Here is a 9,003-nt window from a genome sequence, read left to right on the forward strand (position 1 = left end):
CCAGGACATGGTTGGGAAAGGTTGGTACCTTCCCTGGATGATAACAGCCGGAGCAATGGCCCTCTGTTGTGTTCAACGTCAAGCCCAAACTTCTGAACCTGGCATTCATGGGACTCTCCTTCATTCCACCAGCAGTTATCAGCACCCAGTCTTTGCCAGGCCTTGGACTTGGTGGTAGGCACGTAGGGTCCCTGTGTCCAAAACGGGCTTAACACAAACTCTAATGTGCGTGCCACACACATACACACACACACACACAATGATGTCCTAAGCCCTTGCATTGACTAAAAGGGATCTACTCCATTTCCTTTTCACTAGAGAGCAAACGTTGCCTAAGCAAGGATGAGGAGGGATAAGGAGGAAATATTTTTGCCTCTGCGGACCTTGGGCAGAAATCAAAGATGAATTCCTCACCTAGGTTGTGGGCACCCGTACAGAACAGAGGCCGAATGGAGCTTGAAGCACACCATCAGGCCTGGAAGTGAGCAGCGACTGAAGTCCCAGGAAGGGTCCAGGACAGTCCCTGTACCTTTGCGGTCACAACTTTTCTACCCCCACCTCAGAGCGTCCTGCTATCCACTGCCAATGTTTCTACCCATCCTCATCACCCCTCAGCCCACAAGGAAGGAGAGATTCAAGGGACCCTTACAAGAACAAACACCACACCCTTTCGGTCACATCCCCAAGAGATGAGATTTCCCTGAGAAGAAAGGCTTTTGTGAAATTAGCATCTGAAAAGCGAGGGTACACGTGCATCTGAGAAGGGGGAGCAGGCAAGCCAGCCTGTTCAACCTTTCCCCCCCGGAAAGGGGCTTCAAAGCTTTTGTCTGGGACCTAGCAGCTGCTAGCCACTGGCCTCCTGTCGGCCCCAAGTCACTCTGTGCCACCATTCCTGGTATCACCCACCTGTGTGTCATATCCCTTCCATGTCCCCTCAACCCTCTCACCAGAAAACAGAGAAGACCGTTTACTAATCTCAGCATTGTCTCAAACCTACTTATGAACATGGTCACGTTTCCTCCTGGGGCCTCAGGGTCCCCACCTGTGAAATGGGAAGACAAGGGAAAGTTGCCCAGATCAGAGATTCTCACATATCGGGAAAGAAGGAAGTCTGGCAGGGGACTTGGCGAGTGGAGCTCTATTTCCTGAAGGAAGGATCTTAGGGAATTTTCAAAATGTCACCTGCGCAGATCCCAGGTCTCGAGACTCAGACATGGGGCGAAGAGACTTCCAAAAACTTAATTTGGCTCAACGATGACTTCCAAGCCCTTTTCTCGCCTCACCATTCTTCTCTCCCCAGCGTGTTTTGTGCAGGCCCACGTTAAGCACAGAGAAGGTTCTCAATGTTGTTGACTGAGCAAATGGGTAGTGCCTCATAATAAATTAATCTGGTGGGGGCATGATGGCGGTGTGTGGAGACATCAGTGCCAGGCCCCAGTGTTGGGGACACTTAGGCTCTCCCCAGACCACCTCCCACACGGTGAAATCTATGTGTTCTGAGAGCAAACTAACTGATGGGACCGAGAAACAACTTGAGCAAGCCCCGAGGCCACACTTCCTTTCTAACACTGCCAGCCAGAGCCAAATAGTAGAGGGTTGGTCCATGAGCGCCAGTCATGGGAGATGAAGCTGGGCCACCGAGGCCTTCGTGTCCAACTCTGGGCAGGAAGGGGCAAAAGAAGATATCTAAGCAGGAGAGTACATGGTCAGGTGAATTTCCTCGAAAGAATCCCACTAATAATAGAGACTAGGGCAAAGAGAATCCGGAGGCCGAGAAGCCAGTGAGGAAGTATTTTGGATGGTCTCACCCAAGGCCTCAGTCAGGGCCCAGGTAGCCCTGGTGGGCAGCCCAAGAGTCTCCCCAGATCACATAGGTGTCGAGAATGTGGAAGCACAGGTTAAGCAGCCCCTGCCTCTGAAGCCAGCTTGGAGATGGGTGTGTCCCAGAGCACAGTCCAGATTCCGGATGCAACCCTAACACGTGTGGGTCCTGGGGAAAGAATGCAAATGGAAGTTCATCTATCATATGTTTGCATATTTAACAGCTATGAATCAAGCTAACACGTGGGATAAGTCAAATCTATCCTATGACCCTTTGTGAAATAGCCCTTCATGGGGCGTCTGGGAGGCTCTGTCAGTTAAGCGTCCAACTTCAGATCAGGTCATGATCTCATGGGTTGTGAGTTCGAGCTCCGAGTCGGGCTCCGTGCTGACAGTTTAGAGCCTGGAACCTGCTTCAGATTCTGGTGTCTCCCTCTCTCTGCCCCTCCCTGCTCACTCTCTCTCTCTCTCTCTCTCTAAGATAAACATTCAAAACAAATTTTTTTAATGATCTTTGAAATCACCCTTCATAATGACCTGAAAGGGCAGATTTAAATTTGTAATTCTTGGATGCTTCAGACTTCTGTGCAGGAACATGGCAGCATGAGGGGAGCTGGCTCAGCCCACAGCCCAGCTCTCTCCTCCCTCCCATCCCCAGCTCTGCCCCACACTGTGAGGACTCTTTCATGCAAGACGTGGGCAGTGCAGCCTGAACATTCCAGCTGGCCCACTGCCCCTGTGAACAGGAGTGTCCTTGGCACTCCTGCTGCCTAAGTGGCACACACAGTGGGCCCCGCCTTGCAAGGGTAGAGCTGGGAAAGCCCATGTGGTCCCTGGAAACAGGCACAGGGGTTCTCTGGGAGGGAATTCCAAGCCTCAGGTCCTCAAAGCATGGTCTTGGAAGGAGAAGAGGGCACAGTCTCTAATAGGATATATCCCACTTGCCCCCATCAACTCTTAACCCCATAGGGAGGGACTTAATCAGAGGACACCCAGAGTAGAACCAGGATCAGAGGAAGCAGTGTCTCTCTTCCCAGAGTCCAAGAGCAGAAATATTGAACTGAGAGCAGATTATCTCCAAGGATCAGAATGAACTCACTCTGTCTCCATTTCCTGCACCCATGCTTTACAGAACATTCCTGATTTCTGACCTCACTTCAGGGAACACAGTTCAGGGGTGAATAGCTGTGTTGGATACAGGGGGCCCAGAGAATAGGATTTGAGACAAAAAAGCCAGGAAGACACCAAGTCCTCTAGGTACCTGGTCAGAATTCTCGAATGTTCCCCATGGGTTTAGTCTCCTCCCAGGCCAAATTAAATGAGACAAGTTTCTGCCTCCCTTGGAGTCTAACCCAGCTGGAAGGCACACACCACATGTTCCTTAGATGCTTGAAGAAATCAATGACCAATAATAGTAACAGCTAACATTTTTAGGACTTATGATATACGGGGCACTGTGAGCTACGTTATCTCATTTCCTTCTTCCCACAATGCTGAGTTTTGAGATTGTGTTTCCAACTTCACAGATGAGGAAGCTGAAGTCTGGAGGGGGATATGAGCAGAGTCTGACAGCGGTAAGTGGCAGAGCTAAGGTGACCAAATAACTGAATCCGTGAAAGAACGTAAGAACTGGATAGTGAACAAACTCATTTATAAATGGGTAGATTCATGTGCTTATCTTTTTTTAGCACTTGGAAACCCTCTGATCTTTGGGGCTGTGGGATCTCCAGCATCAAAAGGCATCTCAGCTAACTTCCCTAGAAACCCAAGGATTTGGGCTCTAATTGGTCCATGTCAACCCCCAGCCTTTTTACCCCACGATGGACCAACTCTCCTACCCAAGGGTTCTCCCCCTCTCGTGGGACCTACTGTTCCTTTAAGTCTCTTGGCTTCCCAGATATGCTCCTCAGTCCACTCCTGATACCAGCCTGTAGCTGGTAGATGAGGAACCCTCTACAAGATTGGAACCATCACCCATTGCTGTGTCCGAGCCCCAGCGATGTCTCTCTGCTACCTCTTAACCCCCATCCTGTCATCCCCTCACCCTCAATCCATTTGGAGCATCATTCCTCGTGATTTACAGACAGAAGAAACAAATATGCGGGTTTTAATGGAATGTGGGAGCTAAGGAACCTGAAACAAAGCCATTTATGTACATGATATCCATTTATATTCCCTCTTTGGCCAGGTTTGGCTTATGTTCTACTTGCTCTGACCTCTGAGGAATGGTCCAGGGCTGTATTCTTTCAACTGTCATTGGTTGGAATTGTTAAGTAACGACTAAGGACACAGCACTGTTTATGATTTGAGCAATATGTAAGCCTGTCTTCTTCACTTTTGCACACCAACCAACAATGTCCATTCATCCAACACTCTGCTGTTGAGCACAGGAACAACCATTAAGCAGATACTAGTGTCCCTCAAGAGGCAAGACAAGAGGTGGCAGAGGAGGAAGAGAATGGGGGAGAAAGGAAGACAGTTGAGTAAGTAACACTGGACCAAATCCCAGGAAAGGAGGGAAGCAATCTTGAGAAGGGAGGGAACCGAGACAATTGTTCCAACCTTGGGAAACCCAAGGCTTTTAGGAAGGCCTTTTTCAGACATCTCACCCTCTGTCTTCCTATCCCCCAACCTGCTACTCCTAACTTTGGGATCAGTTGATGCCAATGAAGATCCCTCCTTAATGGAACTTGGAAATAAACAACTATAATATTAGGAGATTGAGAGGATTCATCCACACTTCAACAGACTCAGCTCTTTGTCAACAGTCTGGCCCTAACTTAAGCATAACCTGGGTCCAGCCACAACACAGTCACCAATCCTTCTTGACCATATTCACCCAATTCAAACTCAAAACCCAGTCCAGTTCTGAGTAGAATGCCAAGCCCTACCAACTCAATGCTCCTTGAGGCTGAACTCCAAACCAAACCCAAATTTAATCAAATCACCAACCTCAATTCTGACCAGGAGTCATCAGACATACTGCACTATTCATTACCAGCTCCCAGCTTCAGCCCAAGCTCCAATCTATCCCCAGCACCACCTCCACTCAACCCAAAATCCCATCTCCTCCCCAGCTCACTCCAAATCTTCAGGGGAGCCCAATACCTCACCTCCAGCTCATCCTAATCTTCCCCCTACCACTCCAACCCCAAGGTCTTTCTCCCCATCACAACTCATCATCCGCTTCGAACCTAATGTCCCAAAGGCCCCAACAAGTCCCCAATCTGCATCCAACCCATCAGCCCTAAGCCCTCTCCCAAGATCCCACCGGAATACTACCCTGCCCTTAAGTAACGGATGCTCCAAACAGCTACCAACCCACCACCTTGGCAAAAAAGAATCAGAGAGAAATGTGGACGTGAGCTGATCATGGGAAAACCTCCCCAAACCACATAAAACGAGGAGAAATGTCATGCTGCCCACAGTGAGAAAAGCGAGAAGTTCGTAACCATGATCCCAGACACTTGAGAGGGACCCAAGTTACCTGAGACCACGGGCTCCATGGCCAGAAGGATGAGAAGAAACAGAAGAAACTTCATGGCTGGCAGGTCACAGGAGAAGGAGGTGGCCGTGCTGCGGGGGATGAAATAGTGTTCTCGGCAGCAGGGATGAGCCTCACTTTTATTGGCAGGGTTGTGGGCAGTGAATTATAGCAGGAGAGGATTTTTATGCAACCAGCCAGACCAAAGGACAGTGTGTAGCAGATGTCATGGCAAAGCATGAGATGAGAGTGTGGGAAACCGGCCAGCACCGTGCCGATGGTGGCTTTCCTCCCAATGAGGAGACAGCCAAATTAAAGCCCCTTAGCCTTTCAAGACCCGCAAAAGAACTAATTAGTACATAAATATGTATCAAGAATCTCCTAATTTAAAAAAAAATACTTATTCTCAGCTTTCTAACAAAAGGATACACAGGCGTTATCTTTCTAAACCTTGAACTTGCCAGTCTGGTTCCCAGTTCAGGGCTTTAGCATTTGTTATTTGTTCTTCTTGAGGCTTTCCATGGCTAGCTCCCAAGTCTCATCTGGAATGTCACCTCCTGGATAGGCCTTTCCTAGCCACCCGACATGTGGATACTCCCACCTACAGTTGTTCTGGATCATTAGAACTTGATTCATGACCTGCATGGATTTATCTGCTCTTTTCAATTTTATTTCACATGCTTCATCTTTGTCTCTTCCATGAGACTGTCAGAAATTTGCCTTGTAACCCCACTGCCCATAACATCACCTGGATGAGGGTATTAATTCAACTGCTTTAACAGATATTCTTCCCAAACAAGGATTCCAAAAGACAGACATTGATTTCTTTCTGATGGAAAAGCCTGGGCAAGAAGTTCGATGTCGCAGCTTCCTGATTCAGCAGGGAGAAGAGTCCCCCTGGCTTGGTGCTCCGTCATCCTCCACAGGCAGCAGCCTCCTCTGATGACCTAAGAGGGTGGCTCCAGTCCCCATGGTCAAGTCCCCATTGCAGCCATCCAGGGGAGGAGAATGAAGGAAATGAAGTGGATACCGTTCCCTTTAAGGAAGACCACTTGGAACCTGCACACACCACTTCCACTCTGGCACATTGGCCAGAACTTACTCACATGGCCAAACCTCACTGCAGGGCAGGATGGAAATATTTTCCTTATTCTGGGCAACCGTGGCTAGTTAACATTCAGGGGTAGTCTTACAAAGAAGAAGGGAAGGACAGATATTGCAGGAAGAGCTAGCAACCTCTGACACACCCAACACATCGCAGGTACTTAATAAATACTTGTGGTCTGAATAAATAACATACATTCACCTGTAAGAAGTGATCTAATGGGAAGTAACCCAAGTCCTTCCATAATGTAGAGAAAGGGTGTGGGCTGTATCTCTTGGGCCCAGCATCTCAGGAAGTTGAGTAAGGACTGGACTTTGGGCAGAACTTGAGAAATTATGACAGGAGAAGAAGAACAAAGAGAATTCTAGAATCTAAGAATACCGGTATTAGAGAACAGGTTTTGATTTCACACAGATCTGAAGTTGAGTGTTGGACCTGACATTTTGACACTTGTTGACCTTGAGCAAAGTAAATTTCCTGAGTATCCTATGATCAAATACAAACCATAACTGTACCTGACTTAATTAACAGGATAACTTGCATCATTCCTTAACCAAGTACCTGACACCTAGTAGGTGCTGAATAATTGTTAACTATTATTTTGGTCTTCATTATCATTATTATTGCCATCCTCATATTTATTATCCTCAGAAGTGGAAATCATAAGCCTCCAAATCACATCTGACAACACTGAGACTTGGACAGGTGACAAGAACCAGTCAGGGGCTTCCTGGATGGAAAGAAGATGGACTCCACTGAGGAAGGTCAGGAGAAGAGTCAGTAGACAGTGTAGTCATGAAGGTTTGAGACAGAAAGGGAAGACCCGGATGGAGACAGGCAGACAACACATTATCACATGGGGCCTTCATTAATTGTTTTAATGTTTATTTATTTTTGAGAGAGAGAGAGGTAGGGGGAGGAGCAGGAGAGAGAGGGAGACACAGAATCTGAAGCAGGCTTCAGGCTCTGAAATGTCAGCACAGAGCCTGATGTGGGACTTGAACTCACATGAGATCATGACCTGGGCTGAAGTCAAGAGTTGAAGACTTAACCAACTGAGCCACCCAGGTTCCCTCTTGCAGGGCCTTCAATGCCAGGCTCAGGGCTTTGGAATCCAGCCTGTGCACAATGGGGAATAAGATCTTTTAGAGAGGACTGTGGGTCATGGTCAGAATTTTTTTTAGCCTCAGAAAATCCCTCTGGCAGCCCAAATTGAAGATGATTGCCAGGGTAGTGGCAAGCAAGGGAAGACTAGCAAGGAGGCTGTTTATCCCCCGGAGAGAAAGTACAAGGCCTCATGGTGGCCGAGAAAGCACAAACATCAAGGATGTAAAAGGAGAGACCAGCCAGCAAGTGCAGCCAGAGTTCCCAGGCGTTCCATCTGGCCTGGGGCTGGGAACTGGGCAGCTTGTGTGTCCTTGAGAATGTTATTCACCGTCTGCAAGACTCAGCATGGAACGGGACAGTGTCACGGGATGTTCTCAAGCCTGTGTTCTTTTTTTTAATATAGTTTATTGTCACATTGGTTTCCATATAACACCCAGTGCTCTTCCCCACAAGTGCCCTCCTCCATTACCACCGTCTCTTTCCCCTCCCCCTCCCCCTTCAACCCATGTTTTGCGTCCCTCTCTCTCCCCAACTCTCTTTCCCCCTTGCCCTCCCCATGGTCGTCTGTTGGGTTTCTCCTGTTAGACCTGTGAGTGCAAACATATGGTGTCTGTCCTTCTCCACCTGACTTATGCCTGTATTCTTAAGTTAGACTCCTGACTGTAGTACCTCGGAAAATGAAATCGACTCTGAATCTGTGTCCTTGGCTATATGATGCGGGTAATAATAGGGCTTGCTCTGTAGGTTGCTAATGAGAACCAAATGAGTGAATAGACAGAAAGCGTTTGATGAATACACAATTAAGACTCATGACACTCACCGCAATAGAAGTACTCGCTGTTATTATTGTGACGGACCAGAAGTTGCACCCTGGAGACACAGGCCCCTTCTTATTACAATATCTTTGCAATATTTCAGAAGCCCCCTTATGAAGCCCCCTAGACAGATTGGCAAGAAGCCCTGGGACCATTCAGAGAAACAGCCTTGACTGCGAAGGAAAAATGGAAAGAGATGAGTTCGTTGCTATAGCACATCTCTACTTGGACATCTGAGTTTATATTCGCATTGCATTTTGTTTATACGTACTTGTGCGTATGTGTAAATTTGTGCATAGGTGTGTATGCTCAAATGCTGTGTATTTCATGTATAACTTGCGCACCTGGGTTACTTGTGCATGTTCTGTGTATGTGAGTACTGAAATGTTATATGTGTAAGAATGTTTACACTTGGATGTCATTTGTGCGTAGATGTGTCATTGGTGGGTGGGCGGGTGTGTATTTTTGAGTACATGTGTGCATGTATATTTCGTTCTCAGATCATCAAATGCCAGGACCTAGAGTTCTGTCCAGTTCAGCCCCATTGTCCCCCTCGAGCCCCTACAGTCTCTGACTTGGGAACATGATCGTTGCATGGTGATTTTCTGTTAAGCTGGGAAACCTGGGCCAAGGCTAAGGGAAGTGGGAGGGAGAGGCAGGGGATGCCAACA

General features: G+C 47.9%; 1 pseudogene; it reads right to left on the minus strand.

Annotated features, from left to right (window-relative positions):
• Window positions 1–3,988: 3,988 nt before the first annotated feature.
• Window positions 3,989–6,739, minus strand: LOC115274520 (annotated as a pseudogene).
• Between the last annotated feature and the right edge of the window lie 2,264 nt (window positions 6,740–9,003).

The sequence above is a fragment of the Suricata suricatta genome, chromosome 12 (assembly GCF_006229205.1).
Source record: "Suricata suricatta isolate VVHF042 chromosome 12, meerkat_22Aug2017_6uvM2_HiC, whole genome shotgun sequence".
In the NCBI taxonomy this organism is placed as follows: Eukaryota; Metazoa; Chordata; class Mammalia; order Carnivora; family Herpestidae; genus Suricata; species Suricata suricatta.